Source organism: Bidens hawaiensis, unplaced genomic scaffold (genome assembly GCF_021521415.1).
Source record: "Bidens hawaiensis isolate Kalapana, Puna unplaced genomic scaffold, B.hawaiensis_p1.1 tig00024946_1, whole genome shotgun sequence".
NCBI lineage: Eukaryota > Viridiplantae > Streptophyta > Magnoliopsida > Asterales > Asteraceae > Bidens > Bidens hawaiensis.
Genome location: NW_027493958.1, coordinates 186435 through 209879, shown reverse-complemented (window position 1 = coordinate 209879; position 23445 = coordinate 186435). Strand labels below are relative to the sequence as shown.

Sequence of the window (23445 nt, the reverse complement as noted above, 5' to 3'; positions counted from 1 at the left end):
TGAATTATTTCTGTTCAGAGAGGGGAGTGCTTCGTCAGTATAATTCAGCACGGACACCACAACAAAATGGTCTGACTGAAAGGAGAAACAGAACTCTTATCAAAGCGGCAAGGACTATGTTGTGTGATTCTAAGCTGCCATTGTTTTTCTGGGCAGAAGCTATTAATACGGCCTGTTATGTTCAGAATCGGGTGATAATCAACAAATCACAAATGAAAACACCATATGAGATTGTCTATGGCCATAAGCCTACTGTTGCGCATTTCAGAGCATTTGGTTGCCCATGCACTCTACTGAATCTCGAGTCTACTCCGAAATTTGGGGCCATGATTGTTACTTTGTTGGTTATGCGGGCCATTACTCCTACAGGGTCTACAATAAGTCAAACAAACATATTCTAGAGTCCTTTGATGTTCGTTGGTTGGAAGAAAACGAGATTGATGCTCGTGTTGGTCCGGACTGGTTATTCGATTACAATGAACTTTTCAAACCGTTCAATGTGCATCCGGTCATCAACACTGAACCATCAGGTAGTGCTACAGCAGATGCTGAGAAAGATGACCCTCATGAATTATCTCACATCTCTCCAATTCTGGATGATGATGTCACATAACCATTTAATGAAGACACACCCGCATCCGCTACTCAGCCAGAAACTGAATACTCGCAAAAATTCGTCTGAAGATGCTACAACAGTTAAGGGGGAGAGTCCTATTCGTCAGATTTTCGGGAGAACACTAATTTCCGATGTCATTCCAAATGAATATGTCGCCAGCACCTCGTACTCACATAGTATAGCGACCTCCCGATGTCATTCAAACCATTTATGCATGTTCGAGCCATGGGGCACCCAATGGATAAAGTGATAAACACCTCTAGCCCTTCTCACATGATAAAGTTTCTATCCAAGCTAGTGACTAAACTGAAATTACATTTTAGTGGTTAGAAATTGATGAGGTAATGTTCAACATTAGCAAAAGAGTCGAACTAGTTCCACGTCGACGAAAAATCAACTAGATAGTTTCTATATCTTTAGTGATTATGCTACTTCCTCACGTTTGTTGCAATAGATACGTACATTGTAAGCAAGTTGAGAGAATTTATTATGTCAAAATTGGATTAAGGACATTTTCATGAAAAATAAGAAAGTATATTGGTTTTTATAATGTCGACGTATTATATATAATCAACAAACTCAACATTAAAAAACTAAAAGTTATCTCTATGTAGAAAATCGTTTCATAAAAAAACCCTTTCCTTCATCTTCATTATGTATTGATGCTAATGCCTGGACTTATATGTCCATTTCTATTGCAATGAGGAGGTTTTTTATGTGTGTTTGAAGTGATAACTGATACTTAATAATCAAAACCTGATAACTAGTTGTAATAAGACGCGCTTGAGAAATAATATTTGAATGATTTTTACTTGATGCTGTGATAATCATATAAACAGACAACAGATGTTTGTGTGTTTTGCAAATTCTAATTATTTAAGAAATTAGAATATAACAAATGCACCTAGTAAGATCCCACTTACAGCATGTAATTAACGCACATAAAACGCAAAACACAAATCCAAATGCCTCAGTCTTCTAATATACTTACTTCTCATGTGTACTACTCTTTTATTAGGTACTGTCACTACTTCCACCTTATGAAGGCAAAAGTCTCCTTGAATTAGGAGCGGGTATCGGTCGTTTTACGGGAGATCTAGCCAAAAAGGTGGGAAAAGTAACAGCCGTCGATTTCATCGAAAGTGTGTTAAAAAAGGTATATATGTATCATTCATCATGGAAAATAATAAGCTATGGGTTATTATTAATATTCAAATCTATAATTCTTGCAGAATGAAAGCATCAGTGGGCACCATAAAATGTGGAATTTATTTGTGCTGATGTTACCTCACCAGACCTGAACTTTCCTGCTGAATCAATGGATTTAATCTTCTCAAACTGGCTATTGATGTATCTTTCTGATAAAGAGGTGAGTCTAAGCCATGAATAAACATATGGCTCGTGTTCACGTAATTCAACATGCCAACCCAACACGATTGACACCCCCTAACTCGGGTCTTCTATAACTTGTGGTTACAGGTTGAATATATTGCTGAAAGACTTTTGAAATGGGTGAAAGTGGGAGGTTATATTTTCTTCAAAGAGTCATGCTTTCATCAATCCGGAGACCATAAAAGAAAGCATAACCCGACACACTACCATGAACCTAGATTCTACACCAAGGTCATGAATATGTATACTCACCTTAAGCTAAGGAAATGTTGTTTTATTATTCGTCAAAAGTATCTAAACTAATGTTTGATAGGACAAATAATGAATCAGTTGACTTGCGAGCTCAAAACAATGCTGTCAAATTGTTTATAAACTTTACAAAAATTGTCCAATGAATGTCTAAATCTTTAATGGTTTTCTTGTTGGGTATGGTTGTGTAGATCTTCAAGGAATGTCACACATCCGATGCATCTGGTAACGCCTATGAACTCTCTCTAGTCAGGTCCAAAAGCATTGAAGCGTATGTACGCCACAAGAAAAATCAGAATCAGGTACTCCCTTTACAATGATTTTTTCAAAATTGTAATACATAAATAGTAATGATAACACTAAATTGATGAATTTAAAAGTAAATGGGTCGAAATTGTCACCACGATTGCAGATCTTGTGGATATGGCAAAAGGTGGCAAATACTGACAATGTTAGGGGCTTCCAGCAGTTCTTGGACAATGTGCAGTATAAAAACAGTGGCATATTACGCTATGAACGCATATTTGGACCCGGGTTTGTGAGCACAGGAGGAATAGGTATATCAAAGTGTCAACTTATTGTTTTCTGTATATTTTCATTTTGTTTAATTTTTATGGAACAAACAGAATTTGGTTTTAATAATAATCAATTTTATACAAGGTCTTCACTATACAAAGCTGGTTTTTTAAATTAACATACTCTAAAATCTATAACCTCATCTGAATGAGCCATATAATGATATAACCATCTACACAGTCCTATAAGTTGTAAACTTATTGCGCACTGAAGAGGTGACATCCAAATAAGCCCAGCCCAAAGACGAATAACCCATAAACAACAGTATAACCCATAAACAACAGTATAGCCCATTAAACAAAGAAGCCCAAGTCCAGTCCAGACATTTAAATGAGCGGGAATAATCTGGGTAGAAGAAAAAGGTGATCACTGTTCAAGTCAGACACCTCCACACGCATGCATGAAGGAGAAAGGAAGGGATCAGCAGGTAAAGAGGACCATCTGTAGGTTCGGTGGTGAAGAGAGAAATCCGTCGGTCAAGGGCACGGTCAAAGAGAAGAAGGGTAAAGAGAGGTCCTCAGAAATCTTATATAAAGAAGGTGAAGCACAAGGATATGAGGAGGCAGAGAAATAACAAAACTTGTAATAATCACTCTGAAATATATCATCCTCCTTGATTGTCTTCTTTACATTCTTTCTAAGTTCGTAACGATCCATATACGTCATCGTGATTCAACTAGGGTCCGAACATTGGCGCCATCCCTGGGACCTTCTTTGTTGAAGGTTTTTACAACTCATGTCAGAAAGAATGGCTGGTCCTGACTCAGACGGAATACGCTTCTCCGGGGACCAGAAGAAGGAAGTACAATCCACATGCCGGGAGGTGACGGAAGTACGGTGCAACAAGCCGAAAAGGAAACCAATGAAGACGGAGGGCCCGTGTTAATTGAAGATGAGACCGAGAGAGAGAAGAGCCCTTAGAAGAGAATAAAAGATGGAGAGAATCTCAAAGAGGGGTGGAAGATAACCCCCGAGTTCATCCGAGCACATAGAGACAAGCTCAAGGCATGCCTAGACGAACAAGAGCGAAAAGAGAAACCCATGTCGGTTAAAGGTCGCTTGTTGTTCGAAACCCCTGATGCGGGGAAAGAAGCGATACTCAAAGAAAAAGAGTCGGGAGACCTGCTGGAATCGCTGGTGACCCTTCTGGCCGAGGCCAAGGGAAAGGAAAAGGGACCACCAGGGGGCCTTGATACACCATATCGACCCTCGGATACGTCCGATATGTCGAAGTTCACCAGACTTATCGCAGAAGCGACCTTGCCCCCGAAGCTGCGATACCCCACCACAGTAGACAAATACGACGGAACACAAGACCCAGAGGATCACCTGCACGCCTTCAGAGGAGCGGGCATGGTGAGCAGATGGTTTATGCCCGCGTGGTGCCTCATGTTCCCGCAAACTCTAACAGGGGGGCCCGGATCTGGTTCGATAGCCTGGAGCCAGGGAGCATTGACGGTTATGAAGAATTAAGAGAGAAGTTCCTGCGAAACTTCAGTCAGCAAAGGAAAGCATTAAAGAATCCCAACGAGATTTTGCACATAAGAAGAAGAGATGACGAAAAGGTGGAGCAATTTATGGAAAGGTACGTCACTAAAAGTATGAACATCAAAGGCGTCTCGGAGGTCATGAAGATTAGTGGTTTCATCAATGGAGTAAGGTTCTCTCAGCTCACGGAGAAATTGGGGGAAGATTTCCCCACCACCTTTGACCTGCTCATGGACCGGGTAAGAGCTTTTGTCAGAGGAAAAGATACGGTGACAAAGCTGTGAGAATGGGAAACTAAAAGGGTTGTCCCCAAGGCGAGCAATGGAGTAAGTTTGGGGAAGGAATGAGTCCCAGCAAGGGAAGGTTCCCTTCCGATAAGGCCCGGTTCTCCCCATACCGACCCCCGGCAACCATTTCCTACTCGCCATCAGACCGACAAGCGAGGTTCACGACTAACGCCTGACCCGAAGGAATCCGATACAGACCGACATATGAGGAGAGATGCCCTCCGATGCCCGGAGACATCCTTTTGGCAGATAAGGCCAAATACCTTGCTAAGGGGGCTAGTCCATTCAAACAAGCATACAAGCCCAACGCGATGGGGTATTGCAACTATCACAAGAGTACGGAACACACCACTGAAAACTGCGTGCAATTGAAGAGATTGTGGGAAACGGCTCTCAAATTGGGACAACTTCCACCGCCTTCCCGGGACTCTCCAGCCCAAGTCAAAGAAGAAGGGGACGGCAAGCACTACGTTTACATGGTCAGGCAAAGGGAAGAGGATGGGGAAGAACATAGGATGAATGCCAAGAGGGGGAGAATGGAACTTTGGGCCGCTCACTCGGCATGGCTGAAAACACCCCTCACTTTCCCTGGAATAGACGAAGGAGAGGCTCGAGAAATGCCACTCAATATATCCGCCAGTATAGCGGGACATCGAATAGCCCGGGTGCATGTGGACGGAGGAAGCGAGGTAGAAGTGATGTACGAGCATTGCTTTGTCCGACTCCAAAGAGAAATCAGAAGCAGGCTGGAGGAAGATGTATGTCCACTGATGGGATTCTAGGGAGAGGTAGTGGAGCCCCTAGGCTCCCTCGCGCTACCTCTGACGCTGAGAAATGGGGAAAGAACACGAACGGTAAACCTCAGATTCTCTGTGGTACGGGCTCCACCCTCTAAATACAATGTTATTCTGGGGAGGCCAGGTATGAAAGCTTTACGGGCCGTGGCGTCAATGTTACATGGATGTTTGAAGTTTCCGACCCCCAAGGGGGTTGCCACCATTAAATCGTCGGCTGAAATTGTTGCTAGCATCGGTATGGGTAGTAAACCCAAAAAGGTCCCCAAGGGAATTGAAGAATGGGTCCTGAACGGGGACTACCCTGAGCAGACAGTCAGAATTGGAGCTCAATTATCAAACCGGGGGAAGGCTGGACTTAAGAAGATGTTGCTACGAAATGCAGACGTTTTTGCATGGAGTCACGAAGATATGACCGGGGTCCCCAGAAACCTTGTACAACACAGCCTTGACGAGTTCCACTGGATGGAACCGTTAAACAGAAGAAAAGAAGCCTGGGTCCCCAGAAGAGTCAAGCAGTGTTGGAGAAAACGAAGAAGTTACTGCAGGCTGGGATAGTTCGAGAGGTTAAATATCCTCGTTGGATATCAAACCCGGTAATGATAGCCAAATCAGATGGCAACTGGCGAATGTGCATGGACTTTAAAGATTTGAATAAAGCGTGCCCCAAAGATTCCTATCCCCTGCCCGAAGTCGAGAAGAAGATAGAATCTTTAGCACGTTTCCCGTTGAGATGTTTTCTAGACGCATACAAGGGGTATCACCAAATCCAGATGAGTCAAAAAGATGAGGAGAAGACGGATTTCTACACCAATGAGGGAACCTTTTGCTACACCAAGATGCCTTTCGGGCTGAAGAACGCTGGAGCCACGTACCAACGATTCATGGATCAACTGTTTGATCAGCAAAGGGGAAGAAACGTGGAGATTTATGTGGACGACCTAGTCGTAAAAAGTACCGACGAAGATAGGATGTTGGAGGATATTAATGAAACCTTTCGGACGTTAAGGGGAGCAAACATGAAACTCAACCCAGGGAAATATGCTTTTAGAGTTGAAGAAGGGAAATTCTTGGGGGTATTAGTGACCAAGGAGGGGATAAGGGCCGACCCAGAAAAGGTGGAGGTGTTGCTACAGATGGATCCTCCCAAGAGCATCAAAGAGGTGCAGAGACTAAATGGGAGATTAGTGGCCCTCAATCGTTTCCTATCCCGAATCGCTGAGAGGACGCTCCCTTTTATGGCTGTTTTGAGAAGAAGCCTTAAGAAGAACAAATTTTGTTGGGATACGGAAGCCGGCAGAGCCTTTCAAGATTTAAAGACGCACTTGTGCGAACTCCCTTTGATCGTATCGCCCCAACCAGGGGAAACGCTGATACTTTACTTATCCCAGACCAGCCGCACCATCAGTTCGGTGCTCATGGTAGAAAGAGGGGAAGCACAAATACCAATCTATTTTGTCAGCCGCACACTCAAGGTCCCTGAGGAGAGGTATTCTCCCATCGAAAGACTAGTACTATCGCTCATTTATACAGCCCGAAAGTTAAGGCGGTATTTCCAAGCCCACGAGATAAGGGTATTGACTGACAAACCTTTACAACAAGTGCTCACCAAGCCGAAAGTGTCGGGAAGGTTAGCCAAATGGGCAATCGAATTAGGGGATCACAGCATCGAGTACAAGCCCCGAACAACTTTTAAGGGACAAGTGTTGGCAGACCTCATCACTGAGAGTTTGCTAGGAGAGGACGAAGAAGACCCCAATCGGGAAGAACCTGAAAAGGAATCATCCCAGGAGACGAGAAAGATCTCGGACCAACCCCACTAGAGCCTCTACACCGATTAAGCCTCTAATGTAGATGGTAGCGGGGCTGGATTGATCCTTATAAGTACCAAGGGTATCGAGCTAACCTACGCCATCCGACTAGATTTTCCCAGCACCAACAATGAGGCCGAATACGAGGCACTTTTGGCAGGCCTAAGGATGGCTCATAAAATGAAGGTCAAGCGTGTTTAGGCTCATGTCGACTCATTATTAGTGGCTAACCAAGTAAAAAGAGAGTATGAATCCAAAGACCCAAAGATGATAAAATACTTGGAAAAAGTCAAGGAACTGATGAAAGGTTTCGAAGGGAGCCGAGGTTCTACATGTTTCCCGGAGCCAAAACAAGAAGGCGGACACTTTAAGCAAGTTGGCTTCTGTCGCTTTTGATCATTTAGCAAAAGATGTGAAATTCGAAACACTCCGCGCATCGTCCATAATGGAAGTCGAGGTGTCAACCGTGGAGACACCTGGGGATAATTGGATGACCCCGTTTGTGCAATACTTGGGAAAGGGAATATTACCGGAAGACAAGCAGGAGGCACGCAGATTGCGAGTACGAGCTCTACAATACGAGATGATTGAAGGAGGTCTCTACAGGAAATCGTATCTGGGTCCTTCCTTGAAGTGCATAGGCCCAACTGAGGCCGAATATTTAATACGAGAGATACATGAGGGTATTTGTGGGATGCACATGGGGGCCAAGATGGTGGCAAATCGAGCCATGAGGTCTGGTTACTACTGGCCATCGATGTTTTTAAGTTCTTTGAAGGAGATACAACGGTGTGATAGTTGCCAGATATACGCCCCATCACGCGACAACCTAAACTGAATCTCATACTAGTCAGCTTGTCGTGGCCTTTCCAGAATTGGGGAATAGACCTGGTTGGACCATTCCCCGAGGGGACGGGAAGAGCGAAGTTCCAAGTGGTCGCCATTGACTATTTCACGAAATGGGTCGAAGCGAAACCCCTCGTAACCATCACAGGGCAGCAAGTAAAAAGGTTTGTCTGGGAAAGCATTGTTTGCCAATTCGGATTGCCTCACTCTATAGTCAGCGACAACGGCAAGCAATTCGCTGGGGGCGTGTTCAAAGATTGGTGTGAACAGTTGAGAATCAAGCAAATATTCACGTCTGTCGCCCATACCCAGGCAAACGGACAAGTTGAGAGGGCTAACCGGAGCATTGTTGAAGAGATCAAGAATCGCCTGGGCCGGCAACTCATGGGTGGATGAATTGCCCCATGTCTTGTGGGCTCACCGGACCATGCCAAAGACAAGTAACGGAGAGACCCCTTTCAGCCTAACGTACGAAAGAGAAGCTATGATACCCGTAGACATCGGCCTCCCAACTAGGCGGGGTGGTCATGACGGAACAAGATAACGAGCAAGACCTTCGGATAAACTTAAACTTGGCAGAAGAAAGGAGAGAAATGGCAGCTCGGCGGGAGACCGAGTATAAGAAAAAAATGGAGAAGTATTATAATGCCCGAGTTAGAGAGGTCAAGTTTAAAGTGGGAGATTTGGTGTTACGAGAAAATGAGGCGAGCAGACAGGAGGACCAAGGGAAATTAGGTCCCCGATGGGAAGGACCGTACCAAGTTATTTGGGCCGGGGAAAAAGGGTCGTATAAACTGGCATACCACACGGGGGAAGAGGTTCCACGCACTTGGAACTCTATGCAACTTAGGAAATATTACGCTTGAAACCAACAAGGGGCCTATGGAGCACACGATGGTATGGCCCGGAAGGCTTTTTGGTAACGTCTCTAAAACCACGTGGCTCCTAAGAGAACTCGAGCATTTCGAAAATAACCTCTCCGTGAGGGCATCAACACATGGCAACCGGACGATAAATGTTCTTTTTTGTAACTTTGTGTGTTGTAAAATGACATATTAAGTAATGAATCTTTTCGATAAACACCTTGATATACATATGCAAGCAATACTTTAACACATTCTCCCCGAGAGAACATATGAGCTCATAAAATACATCCTTTATGTCACAAAGGACATAAGGAAGGCCTCGCTGATAGGCTCAAAACCGGTTAACCAAGCGAATACAAGAAGCCATACCAAGGAAAAAGAAACCCAGATCATAACATTTCAAAACATAATACCTAATTATCAACAAGTCTAACACTGCCTCAAACGGCTACAATATTAAAACAGTTTCAACCTCAGAGAGGTAGACATAAATTACCAAAATAAAACAGTTCACAAAAGAGGGTAACCATTAAACAGAAACATAAACCATCACGGGAGTGGGGAAGCAGGATCAACCACAGAAGACAATGCTTTGATATCATCAGTCAAAATGTCAGGATCAACAGACAACTGGTGCAAGATAGGAGGAACGTGAGTATTATATGCGCGATAGGCTTCCTCTGCTTCAGCCTCTGCAGTACTAGAGTACGAGGGAACAGCAAGTATCGGGATCCCCTGAGCACTATGGTCATACCCATCTTTGAGCCCGTGTTGAAAGCCGAAAGAAAAAAGGGCTCGATTTAGTGTGTCACGAGCTTTGTCAGTCTCACGGCAAGATCGAGCGCTCTCATAGACCATCCCGAAACCTTCCTTCACTATCCATGCACGATCCTCGCGAATGGCCTTCACCTCGTTTTGTAACTTTACAACAACCTGCTCCTGTTCAGTTCTAGTGGCCTCAACCTCCCCTTGAGGGACTCATACTTCGCTTTTTCATGTCCAAGAGAAGCTTCCAGCTGAAAAAAAAAAGAAAAAAAAAAGAGAGAGACGGATTTAGAGTTTGAAAAACCTAGTTAAAAGTAAGAGAAAGAGAAATCAAACATACCTCAGCGATCTTCTGCTGGTCCCCTGTAATGAAGCATTTTTTGACTCAAGATCGGCTACACGAGCACGGGAGGCCGCAAGCTCAGCAGTCAGAGAAGCAACTTCATCCTTCGACACGTTCAAGGCCGTCTCCACACTGGACAGCTCCAAGATCCTCTCGTCAGCAAGGACGACCTTTTAACGAAGATCTTGGATTCTTTGCTTGTCTTTCTCAGCAGCACGTTTCAACCCGGCTATTTCCTCTTGGTTCTCACGAAGAATACGATCGGCATCGATCACAGCTTGACGTGTGGCCGCCCCCAGAGCCATAGTCCGATACAAATAAGTTCCAAACTCGCCCACAAGGGAGTTAATAGACAAAGATTGTATGTGGTCATAGTCAGCCGGAGGGACAGCTTCAGTCAAATAATCATGAGCCTGTTCGGGAGTATTGATACAAAACCCTACGACAACATTCCACTTGGGGACGAATATCTCTTGACCATGAGGCCTATCGGGACCAAAAGAAGGGGAATCGATAGGAGGATCATCTGACAACTGAACTTGTTTGCCTTTGGGGTCAGCTTCGGGTCCTTTGGAGGAACCACCCTCTACACCTTTCTCAGCTTGAGTAACCACAGGAAAAGAGAAATCCCCATCCAGATCAACAATTTCATGAGACGACACATGGGCAAGGGAAGAAGTCGAAGATTTTCCCAGATAAGGACGCTTGGCATTCCGGAGCCTCTCTTTCACAGAAGTGTTGTACTTCTCCATTAAGGGATTCTTCCTCTTGGGGGTATCTTCGACAATCGGGAGAGGACCCTCATCAGAGGCAGCCACTTCTAACGATGCAGAGCTGGCCGGAGTACTCACGTCCGAGCTGTAAGCTAGGGGCACAGGAAGAGTCACAAACGCTGCAGCTTTCAAAGGACCCTTCTGAGGGTTTCCATCAGGCTCAATTCTGCAAAACAACACAAAGATGACAATGAGAAACAATAAACAGGCATATGAACAACAATAGCAATAATACAGGGAGGAGACGCGATGAACGACCTCGCCCACCCTCAAGTATGGCTGGACGAGTTAACGGATCAGACCATATCTGGCTCAACCCGGCCATGTACAGCAAGGGTTCAGGAAAAGTGACCGCCTCAGTTTTATTTTCAATCAACCGCCTGTATAGGTCTTTTTGGCTTGTAGGAGAGCCTGGAGTGGGATCATTAATAGCAGAGGAAGACAAACGACGGCGATTCAGGCCGGGCGTGAAGTTCGGAGAAACGAAAAAGAAGCTATCCTTCCACTCTCGAGGATAAAAACCAGTGGGCATGTACGAATAACAAGGAGGATTTTTGCCAGTTGGACGCCGTTCAAAGGTGAACCAGTCACCATCACACTTGAGCCGATAAAACCTACGAAACAACGACACCATGGCCAACCCATCCAAAGCACGACAAGCCATCTCAAAATGTTGTAACCCGTAAAAAACCCAATGGATGTACTTGAGAAAAGGCCAGACGATAATATTTCAATAAGGCAGTCTGGAAATTAGTAAGAGGATAACGAACGTTAGCGAATTCCAGGTTTTTTGGTGTAAATAGTTATGAGATCAGGACGGCTTAAAGCGGTTTCATGTGGTTTAGGAAGAACAGGTGATAGATACACAGGGATGCGGTACCGAGAACATAAAGTAAGCATCCTTTCTTGAGTAAGTTTAGAAGTAATAACAGACACACCCTCGCGACTCATGATAAAGGGAAAATGGAAACTAACCTGGCATAAAGAAAGGTTGGAACGACAGGGAAGGAGATGGAGAGTCACCGGAGAAAGGAAGAGGAAATGCTAAGTGTGAGAAAGTGGGTAAGGGGCAATAATGAAGGGATTTAAATTGATTTGATAGCTTCTTGGGGAATGGTGAAGTTTTTGCCGCCTAAATGAAGAGGCCAAAAAGAGATTGCAGGCCCAAGAGATCGGTTGGCCCAAGAAAAGGAAGCAGGAAGTAAAAGATAACAAGTCCACTAACCTTATCATAAATAACAAGGTCAATGGACTGGGGGACTTGAAGAGGTGACATCCAAATAAGCCCAGCCCAAAGACGAATAACCCATAAACAACAGTATAACCCATAAACAACAGTATAGCCCATTAAACAAAGAAGCCCAAGTCCAGTCCAGACATTTAAATGAGCGGGAATAATCTGGGTAGAAGAAAAAGGTGATCACTGTTCAAGTCAGACACCGCCACACGCATGCATGAAGGAGAAAGGAAGGGCCCAGCAGGTAAAAGAGGACCATCTGTAGGTTCGGTGGTGAAGAGAGAAATCCGTCGGTCAAGGGCACGGTCAAAGAGAAGAAGGGTAAAGAGAGGTCCTCAGAAATCTTATATAAAGAAGGTGAAGCACAAGGATATGAGGAGGCAGAGAAATAACAAAACTTGTAATAATCACTCTGAAATATATCATCCTCCTTGATTGTCTTCTTTACATTCTTTCTAAGTTCGTAACGACCCATATACGTCATCACGATTCAACTAGGGTCCGAACACGCACAAAGCTTGGTGTTGTGGGTAAAACTTGTAAACATTATGAGCAGACACCACAAAAGAGTTTGTTGCAATGCTGGATCTGAAACCCGGGCAGAAAGTTCTAGACGTTGGATGTGGGATCGGAGGAGGCGATTTCTATATGGCTGAAAACTTTGTTGTTGATGTTGTTGGCATTGATCTTTCTGTTAATATGATCGCTTTTGCTCTTAAACGTGCAATCGGCCTCAAATGCTCGGTTGAGTTTGAGGTTGCTGACTGTACCAAGAAATCTTATCCTGACAACACGTTCGATGTCATCTACAGCCGTGACACTATCCTCCATATTCAAGTAAGCTTCTAGTTATTGTAATAGATTATAAATTATAAATGTGTTTATCTTATTCGTTTATGTGATGTTTTTATTCTAGGATAAACCGGCATTGTTTAGAACCTTTTATAAGTGGTTGAGACCAGGTGGCAAAGTTGTTATTACTGACTATTGCCGAAAATCTGGAACACCATCCGAAGATTTTTCAAAATATATCAAGCAAAGAGGGTATGATCTTCATGATGTAGAAACTTCTGGTCAGGTAAATCAAATAACTCATAAATGAAGACAAACATTTTGCTGCTTTATATGTTTAAGTGTTTTGTGCATTAATATTTTACTTTTATTCCTTAGATGCTTAGAGATGCAGGATTCGAAGAGGTGATTGCAGAGGATCGAACAGAACAGGTTCTTTTCTTTCATAACCTCATTGATCATTAAATGATTGTTGAAATAACATAGTAATCATCATATCTACCACACTAAGTATTCATAAAAAGTTATATTTTAACCAGTTATAAAGTTACATGTTTGATATTTTGGTAGTTCAAGGAAGTACTTAGGAGGGAACTGGAAAGGGTGGAGAAGGGAAAGGAAGAATTCATCCACGATTTCACCCAAGTGAGTGTGTTTGCTTGTATATTCACACGAGATAATCATATAATAACACGAAAGGAGTTAACTGTTATTTATGTTAAACATGATATATGTAGGAGGACTACAACGATATTGTTGGCGGTTGGAAGGCGAAGCTGGTGAGGGCTGGTGAGGACTGGTGAGGGAGAGCAGAGATGGGGCTTGTTTTTCGCAAAAATGAAGTGATTGCCTTGGAATGAATGGTGTTTTATATCTTTTTTTTTTATAATAAAAGACTAGGCTGAGGCTCAAATGTTACTTGTGGCTTGCAGTTTAAGGGTAAAGTTAAAATACAAAGGACAACAAAAATGAGAAGGTTGAGAAGGAATTCAGTCCATTGATCTTGTATTTGAATGACTGAGATTAATTTAATAAATAAAAATTGATGGAAAGGGCATGAAGGTAATAACACACCTTTGTTGACTTTCTCTCTCCACATGTCAATTCCCCCATCATTTTAAAATGTCCGTAACTTTTTCATACGACATTATTTTTTAAAAAAAAATTCACAATAATAATAAGCGTTTTTTATCTTTAATATGAGTATCATATTGTTATATAAAAATAAAAAAAATTAATGGGTTTTTTAATTGTGTTTTTTTGTTGTTAATTGTGTCATTGTGTAATATGTTGTTTCCATTGTGTTTTACGTTTCAAGTCATTATATTCACTATTGTGTCTTACGTTTTAGGCCATTGTGTTATACGTAGTTACCATTGTGTCTTACGTTTTAAGTCATTGTGTTATACGTATTCATCATTGTTTTTTTACGTTTTCGGTCATTGGGTTATACGTATTCACCATTGTGTTTTACGTTTCAAGTTAAAGACACAATGGTGTGCGAAAAGACACAATGACGAAAAAAGACACAATGGCGAAAAAAGACACAATGATAAGCGAAAAGACACAATGGTGTGCGAAAAGACACAATGACAAAAAAAGACATAATGATAAGCGAAAAGACACAATGGTATGCGAAAAAACACAATAACGAAAAAAGACACAATGATAAACGAAAAGACACAATGGTGTGCGTAAAGACACAATGGTTTGCGAAAAGACACAATGGCGAAAAAAGACACAATGATAAGCGAAAAGACATAATGGTGTGCGAAAAACACAATAACGAAAAAAGACACAATGATAAACGAAAAGACACAATGGTGTGCGGAAAATCACAATGACGAAAAAAGACACAATGATAAACGAAAAGACACAATGGTGTGCGAAAAGACACAATGGTGTGCGAAAAACACAACGACGAAAAAAGACACAATGATAAACGAAAAGACACAATGGTGTGCGGAAAGACACAATGGTGTGCGAAAAGACACAATAGCGAAAAAAGACACAATGATAAGCGAAAAGACACAATGGTGTGCGAAAAGACACAATGATGAAAAAAGACACAATTATAAGCGAAAAGACACAATAGTGTGCGAAAAAACACAATGACGAAAAAAGACACAATGATAAGCGAAAAGACACAATGGTGTTCGAAAACTCGAAAAGACACAATGGTGTGCGAAAAAAGACACAATGATAAGCAAAAAGACACAATGTCGTGATTTTTGTTTAAAATTTTATATAACAAAAATCATACTCATATTAAAGATAAAAAAACGCTTGTTATTATGATGAACTTTTTTTTTAAAAAAATATCATACGAAAAAGTTATAAACGTTCTAAAATGATAGGGGTATTTACATGTGCCTTGCATGTGAAGAGAGAAAATGTGTACAATTACCTCTATACCCTTTTTTTTGTCCCCACTTGACACATGTCAATTATTTATGACTTCTCACGCTTCTCATTTTTGTTACCTTTTGTAGAATAACTTGACCGTGCAGTTTAAAGTATTATATGTTCTACTATATCGTTCCATTATCACATAAAACACTTCTGAACATTTCCTCTAAATAAAGTTTTTGTTTGGCCTCTGCAACCAAAATTTGATTTGTATAATAAATTAATTTACTAAACACTTCGATTGTTTTTTCAAAAAGAAAAAAAAAAGTCAAAATCATAAATAGTTGGTCAAACATTATTCAACCCATAAAACAAACTTCACCAACTTATTATCACCTAGTTCCAAACCAAAAACATTTAACCCCTTACTCAACAGAGAATTCATACATCATAGTATGCTCATATTTCTCACCAGGGTGAACCACAACCGATGAAAAATTCGGTTGGTTAACCGCGTTCGGAAACCCCTGCGTCTCCAAACAAACCGCACTGTGCTTCCCGTACACCGCTCCCCCTTTACCAACAATCCCGTTCACATAATTAGCCGTGTAAAACTGCAATCCCGGTGCATTCGTCCACAGATCAAGAACCCGAGAGCTAACCGGATCCTTAAGTTTTGCAGCATGTATTAACCCCGCCTTTTCTTCCCGCAATCGAGCACGTAGTTATGGTCATACCCGACACCGACCTCGTGGATTGAGGTCCCGATTTTCTTCGGGGTGGTGAAATCGAACGGGGTTTGTTCAACGGGCTTGATTTCGCCAGTCAGGATTTGGGTTTGGTCAACGGGTGTGATGTGTTTTGCAAATATTTGGGCTGAATGGTCGAGAATGGTACCCGAGTTGTGGCCAGCTAGATTCCAGTAGGTGTGTTGAGCTAAACTAACCGGGGTCGGTTTGTTCTCGGGAACCGCTTCCATGTCAAGACGTAATGTGGTTTTTGAAGTGAGAGTGCAAGTTGCGGTGACTGAAAGATCTCCAGGGTAACCTGATTGCAACAACGATAGTCAGAATCAAATTAACAAAAAAAATAAGGATATTTAGTTCGTGAAGAAATTATAACAAAACAGTTCAAAAGAGCAAAGAAATTACTAAAAAACCATTTATATACATATCAGAGGTCTTAGGTTCGAATCCAACTGTCTTATTCATGGGTTCCACGAGAAATCCCTAACAGGTTTTGACGGATACCAAAAGATATTAATAATATAATCTGATAATGAGAAGCAACGAATTATGTTTATTCAAAGACTAAAAAGTAAAAACCAACTATTAAAACTTGAAGTCGATACTAATCAGATAATCAGCATGAGAGAGACAGAGAACGGAATTACCTTCTTCCCCATCACGAGCACGATATTTAAAGGTTATTGAAGGATTGTCGCCCTGTTTATGTTCTGCGACTCCCCAAACGACCTTGTCAAATCCTTTAAGCCCGCCTACAAGAATAAAATACAAGTGAAATAAAATTAGTAATTTACATGATTGATTCTGTACGACATCTATAATCTTGTATATTATATATATAGTTAAACGTGTGTAATTGTGATCTTGTATTATTGAATAGATAATAATCTGTACAAGAGTGTTTATATACTAGACTATATTACAATTAGATCCCTCTAATATAATTATTGTAATATCTAAGATAATATGTCTAATATTCCCCCGCAAGCTGAGGCCGGGAAACGACCTGCAGCTTGGATCTTAAAAACAAAAATCGATCTGTCGGCAACGGCTTAGTGAAGATGTCAGCAATCTGATCACGAGTTGAGATGAATTGTACAAGTAACCCCCCTCGAGCAACTTTTTCTTGGACAAACTGAAAGTCTACTTCAACATGTTTCGTTCGGGCATGAAAAACCGGGTTAGCCGAGAGATAAATAGCACCAAGATTGTCGCACCAAAGTGTAGGAGCAGAATTAGCAGAAATACCAAGCTCACGTAACAAGGATTCAAGCCATGTAAGTTCAGCGACAGTGTCAGCTATAGCTTTGTATTCTGATTCGGTAGATGACCGAGAAACGGTACGCTGTTTGCGAGCTGTCCAAGAAATCAGATTAGACCCTAGGTAAACAGCAAAACCCCCGGTGGAGCGTCGATCAACTGGACACCCTGCCCTGAACAGTCAGCTTCAGAGTAAGCCTGAAGATTATTCCAATGGGCATCAGCAAATGCATGAAGAGTAGACCCAGAAGCATGCCGAATAAGGAGACCATAAGCACAAGTACCGAGAAGATATCTGAGAAAACGTTTAACCGCTGCCAATGGTTTTCAGTAGGAGCATGCATGAACTGACATACGCGATTAACAGCGAATGTGATATCTGGCCTAGACAAAGTAACATATTGCAGTGCTCCAACTAACTGTCTGTATTTGACCGGATTAGAAAACAAGGAGCTGTCGTCTAAAGATAACGGAACAGATGTGCTCATCGGGGAAGAAGCCGGTTTAGCTCTGGATAGACCAGCTCGTTGTAAAATTTCCAGAATGTAATTCTTTTGTGAAAGAATGATATCTGAACCTTGTTTAACAATTTCCACTCCCAAAAAATAATCGAGGTCACCTAGGTCTTTAAGAGCAAATTCGGCACTGATTTTAGCAACAATCTTGTTAATGGCATCCGAGTTGTTCCCAGTCACAATTATGTCATCCACATAAACTAGAAAATAGATAAGTGTACCACGATAGTTGTATATAAAAAGAGAAGGATCTGTTTTAGAACCCATGAATCCTAGCCGTTGTAAGGCAGTCGAGAGACGAGTAAACCAAGCTCGGGGAGCTTGTTTTAAGCCATAAAGAGACTTGTGAAGCTTACAAACATGAGTAGCTCTTGTCTTATCAATGAAGCCTTGTGGTTGCCGAATGTAAATTGTTTCTTCAAGGTTCCCATGAAGGAGCGCATTTTGAACGTCCAGTTGTCGGAGGGACCACTTGCGGGTAACAGCTAAGGATAACACAACTCGGATAGTAGCAGATTTTATTACCGGACTGAAAGTTTCATGAAAATCAACACCTGGTTGCTGAGTGAATCCTTTTGCAACGAGTCTGGCTTTATATCAAGAAAGAGCCCCATGTTTGTCTCGCTTTAACCTGTAAACCCACTTGCAATCAATAACGTTAGCACCAGAAACAGGTGGAACAAGAGACCATGTTCCGTTCTTAACAAGGGCTGAGTACTCTTCAGCCATGGCGTGACGCCATTCAGCGTATTTGTTAGCAGCGGTAAAGGTGGCAGGTTCAGTGTCGGGTGATGAGCTGATGCTGTGAAAGGCAGATGGATCGAATCGGACACGTTGTTTCGGATTTGGCCGAAGATTAGGTGGACGAGTACGAGAAGGTGGAAGCGGAGGCGGTGGTGTTGGAATTGAATTAGAGTTTAGTGTTGGCAGTGGGTTTTGTAACGGTGTTTGGTGGGTGGGTATAGGGCTGTTGGAAAAGGTAGAGGAAGACGAGTGATCGGATGATTGTTCAATAGTCACAGGTGAGGTCTGTGGGCTAGAGTTTGCTGGTTGGTCGGTAGCAATAGAGGTGGTCGGTGGGCTGGGGTTGGCTGGTTGTTCGGCGGCTATATGGGTGATAGATGGGTTGGATTCTGATGTTGGTTCGGTTGTCGGGGGTGGTGGAGATGGGACAAAGGCGGTATATAGAGTAGAGTCGGTAACCGAAGGTTTAGGTGATGGTTGTGGCTGGAAGGGAAAGTAGTTTTCATTGAACCGCATATGGCGAGCGATATAGAGGCGATCGGCTGTAGGATCTAAACAAAGATACCCATGGTGAACAGGGCTGTAACCGAGAAAAATGCATGGCATCGACCGAAAATCCATTTTATGGGGATTATACGGTCGAAGATACGGGAAACATTGACACCCAAAACCCGTAAAAAAGAATAATCTGGTGGACGGTCGTGGACCGTTTCAAATGGTGACCTGCAAGAATTGGAACGAGATGGCATGCGGTTAATGAGATAGACGGCTGTGTCAAATGCAAAATGCCAAAAACGTTGTGGGACAAACGATTGAGCAAGAAGGGAAAGACCCGTCTCAACCACATGACGATTTCGGCGTTCGACTATGCCATTTTGCTCACTCGTGTGGGGGCAAGACCGACGATGAATGATACCGAGCGAGGTAAAAAAGGTGGAAAGATTGCGAAACTCGCCACCCCAATCGGTTTGAACATTTTTAAGTTTTGTATTAAATTGTCGTTCGACCATGGAAATAAATTGTTTGAAAACCGAATACACATCATACTTTTGTTTCAAATGAAAAATCCACATGTATTTTGAATGATGATCAACACATAACATAAAATACCGATTACCATCATATGATAAAACGGGTGCGGGACCCCAAACATCACAATATACCAAATCCAAAATATGATTACTATGAAACGAAGAATTATGCAAAGAAAGTTTTGTAGATTTTCCCAATTTACAAGAAGTGCAAACATTATTATAAGTTTTATCAGAAACAGGAAGTAAATATTTGGATAACATAGTTCTTAAAAGCTCATGATGCGGATGTCCCAAATGTTGATGCCATACAGCTGAAGAAGCACGCGTGGCGGAAAAGGCGAACTTGCGAATAGACTGAAGTTGTGGAAGGACAAGAGAGTAGAGACCATCTTTACTTGGATCCGTGAGTATTGTGGTGCGTGTAGTTATATCCTTCACACAAAAGAAAAAATGATGAAATTCAAAGAAGACATGATTATCAAGACAATTTTTGAACAGATAACAAGTTACGTTGAATTTGTGGAACATGAAGAATGTTAGATAACGAAAGAGTTTTGTGAGGTGAGGAAATATGAGTGGAACCGATGTGAAAAATAGGTAAACCCATATCGTTGCCAACATGAAGAGCATCATCACCATGATATGCTTCTGATGTGCCTAAGCTTGCAGGATCTGGTGTGACATGGCTATTGGCGCTAGTGTCTGGGAGCCAAGTTGTGGATGTAGTAGACCGATGGTCAGCAAAGTTTGCAGAGGGTCGTGTACGAACTGTTGATGGATCCCTGTTTGGACAAAGAGATGGGATGTGACCAATACCACATCGGTTGCATGAACCGTAAACAGTGTTTGTGTTAGAGGCCCATTCAAACTGACTTCGGTTGCCACCAGTTTGTCGATTGTTGGAATTGCGTCCACGGCCACGATTATTATTGTAACCACGTCCCCTATTGTTTTGAGTAGATCGAGAGCTATAGAAAGCTTGTGAGGGAGCCGATGGTGTGAGGTGATATCCGAGTTGTAAGGCTAATTGTTGGACAGCAAGAAGATGAGCCTGGTTAGCTGTTGTGTGGCTCTCGAAACCGGCAGTAGGGGTGTTAAGATGGGTGCTGGTTGCTGCCATGAATGCTTGGGATAATGGTGGTGTGGGCTGATTTTTTTGAATCATAAAATCAAGGTTAGCAAGTAAACCTGGTAGTTCATTAAAAGTGATGGGTTTTTCACGGCCCAGAAGGTTTGACTTCAGTCCATTATATTCTTCACGAATACCAGAGATAGCTAACATGACCAAATCTTTGTCTTTGATTGGTTCACCAATGTTGAAAAGGGCTTTGGCATATTCTTGAGCCCTAGATAGATAGGCTGTAGGTGTTTCATCGCCTTTCATCTCAATCCTTAGGAGTTGTTGTTTTAAGGTAAACTCGCGAGACGAAGTATGTGGTGCGTAAGCACGTTCAAGGGAGAGCCAGAGATCCCTAGACGTGTCCCCCTGAACATGATGAAAAGATGCTTTAGATACTGTAGAGATAAGCAACATACGGACATGGGCATCATTGGCAACCCACGTAGCATGATTAGGGTTATTATGGGTCACGGTTGGGGGGCATGGAATAGTTCCATCGATATAGCCAAACATGTTTGTGACAAGAAACGGATGAATCATTGTTTTCCAATACATGTAGTTTGTAGGGGATAGGGTAAAGGCAAACTTGTGGGAATTGTGGGATGTTTTCTCTTGGGTAGTAAAGGCAGCAAGAAGAGCCATGGATTGATGATGATGATGAAGAAGAAGAGAGGGGAAAAAAAAAACCTTGTTGTATGGCGGCTGTTTAGGGTTAACAAACCTGGCTGTGATACCAAGTTAAACATGTGTAATTGTGATCTTGTATTATTGAATAGATAATAATCTGTACGAGAGTGTTTATATACTAGACTATATTACAATTAGATCCCTCTAATATAATTATTGTAATATCTAATCTAATATGTCTAATATATATAATCCAAATTAGAATTCTTAATCCTACCCAACCACATCCAGGGGTGCAGAACAAATATTACGTTGTTTAAGAATTTCCATAAGCCCCAATATTTATAGAAAAAGTAATGAGATTATAGCATACCGTGGAGACTGTTTGGACCGTTGTTAATTGGCAGAGTGTAGTCGGTCCCGTTGAGTTTAAACTTCCCCTCTTTAATCCTGTTTGCAACCCTTCCAACAATGCAACCAAAGTAGGGGGCCAAGCCATTCTGATGAAACATAAATGCAGGCAGCATATGTAGATAATAATGAAAATTAGAATATAGTACCAAGAGTACATGTCATTCTAGAAAGGGATAAAGGGTGTATAAACTGATTATTGTGATGTGAAGAATGAGAATCTGATAAGTAAGCGAGTGACATTGCGATTAGTCACGGATTAATCAATCAATCGTTAACCGGTATGCTAGCCATTCGATTTCACTTAGTTGGTGAAAGGCGGTCCAGATTGGCCCAAATATTATAGTACTTATTAATCGCATCGGACTATTGACAGTAGTAATGAAATAATCTTGAAATGTGATTAAAAGCAGCAGGATTAGAATAAAGAAGTTGAAACTCCAGTTACAATCCCTAATTTTGCAAAGAAAGAAATAAGAAAGTGACTGAACCACCAGATAGGGATCGAGAGTGTCAAATCCAAGAACAACATCATCCAAATTCCCTTTATTTAAATTTAGAAATTAGAAAGCTTGAAAACAAGGGAAATAGAATAGAATAGGTACCTACCGTGTTTATCAGGGAGGTGATGGTGCAGCCGTAGTTGGAGACAATCACCTTCATGCTCCCATTGTTGTGTTCAAACACCTCTGCTTTCTTCTCATCTGCCATACTTGCCTGCCTGCCAGTGTGAAATATATGGGATATTCCCTTATAAATATGATTCACGGAACGTCATGGGCCCACATACGTCTTGTGTTGGTGTTGGAAACTTGGAATGGGCACTTAACTTCACGAATGAGACTCCATACGCTATGTGCTTCTAACTTAATGAATGAGGCAGCTAGTCTAATGATATGGTTCAATCTTTCAACAATCAGTCGTAAGCCATCAGCTATCCATCATCACCGGTAAAGCAATTAGATCTTTACATATGACCTCGTCACACATCTTCATTAACACCTGATCATTATCTTTCACTTCAGTTTTTCCCAACCTCTATTAATCAATCCTGAACGATCTGATTTTTCAATCCGATGACAAGACTCGTATTCCATTCTTCAACAAGATCAATCCATCCAAGAATTGTCCCCTTCAACATAAGTAATCCGCCGAATACTCGTAGCCGACATTGTCAGGATCAAAGTCCTTCAAAAAGAAGTAAACGACAGACACTCGTAGCCTACATAATCAGGTTTCAGTCTCGAACAAAACAATCAACAATCGAAGAACAATTGCAGTCTTGAACTCAGTCAAACATATCTTTAAATCATGTATTACCACCCAAATTGCAGTAATTTTTCAAGAAACCCTTGCAAACATAGGAAGATATCAATCAAATAACAACTTGAGGGAACATGATTTGAGCGAATACGAGCATGTTTACGTTACGGGTCTAGTATTTGATATGGTTATACGATTAGGTCTAGATCAATTACTTTAACTGTGTGTAAGTGTGTTGAAAGTAGATGTTGGCAGAGTAACAGTAAGAAATCGGAATAAATGAGAATCGTTAATTAGAATAAAGTTACGAGACTATATATAGATGATAAGCTCATTCGTTAGACATGCCCTAACGAATGAGCCTCATTCGCTATCCATACTATAATCATATTCGCTACCATAACGAATAAGCATATACCTTAGTCTCATTCGTTAACATTCCCTAACGAATGAGCACTAATAACACGGGGACACATTCGTTATTATCTACTGTAACGAATGTGCCTAACATATAGCGAATGTGCCAATACATTTACGAAAA

The 23445-nt window shown here is 41.9% G+C and overlaps 2 pseudogenes across 2 annotated transcripts; one reads left to right on the top strand and one right to left on the bottom strand.

Moving 5' to 3' along the window:
* The first annotated feature begins 1814 nt into the window (after positions 1-1814).
* LOC143570386 (phosphoethanolamine N-methyltransferase 3-like) lies at positions 1815-13717 on the top strand (annotated as a pseudogene). The gene is made up of 9 exons (XR_013141921.1): positions 1815-1985; positions 2096-2239; positions 2449-2559; positions 2670-2814; positions 12600-12880; positions 12960-13121; positions 13214-13267; positions 13406-13480; positions 13573-13717. The product of XR_013141921.1 is annotated as a phosphoethanolamine N-methyltransferase 3-like (transcript).
* A 1792-nt stretch (positions 13718-15509) lies between these two features.
* Positions 15510-22353, bottom strand: LOC143570387 (uncharacterized; annotated as a pseudogene). The gene is made up of 5 exons (XR_013141922.1): positions 22247-22353; positions 22136-22185; positions 21604-21730; positions 16578-16682; positions 15510-16231 (listed from the first exon to the last, which is right to left on the bottom strand). The product of XR_013141922.1 is annotated as an uncharacterized LOC143570387 (transcript).
* Positions 22354-23445: the final 1092 nt, after the last annotated feature.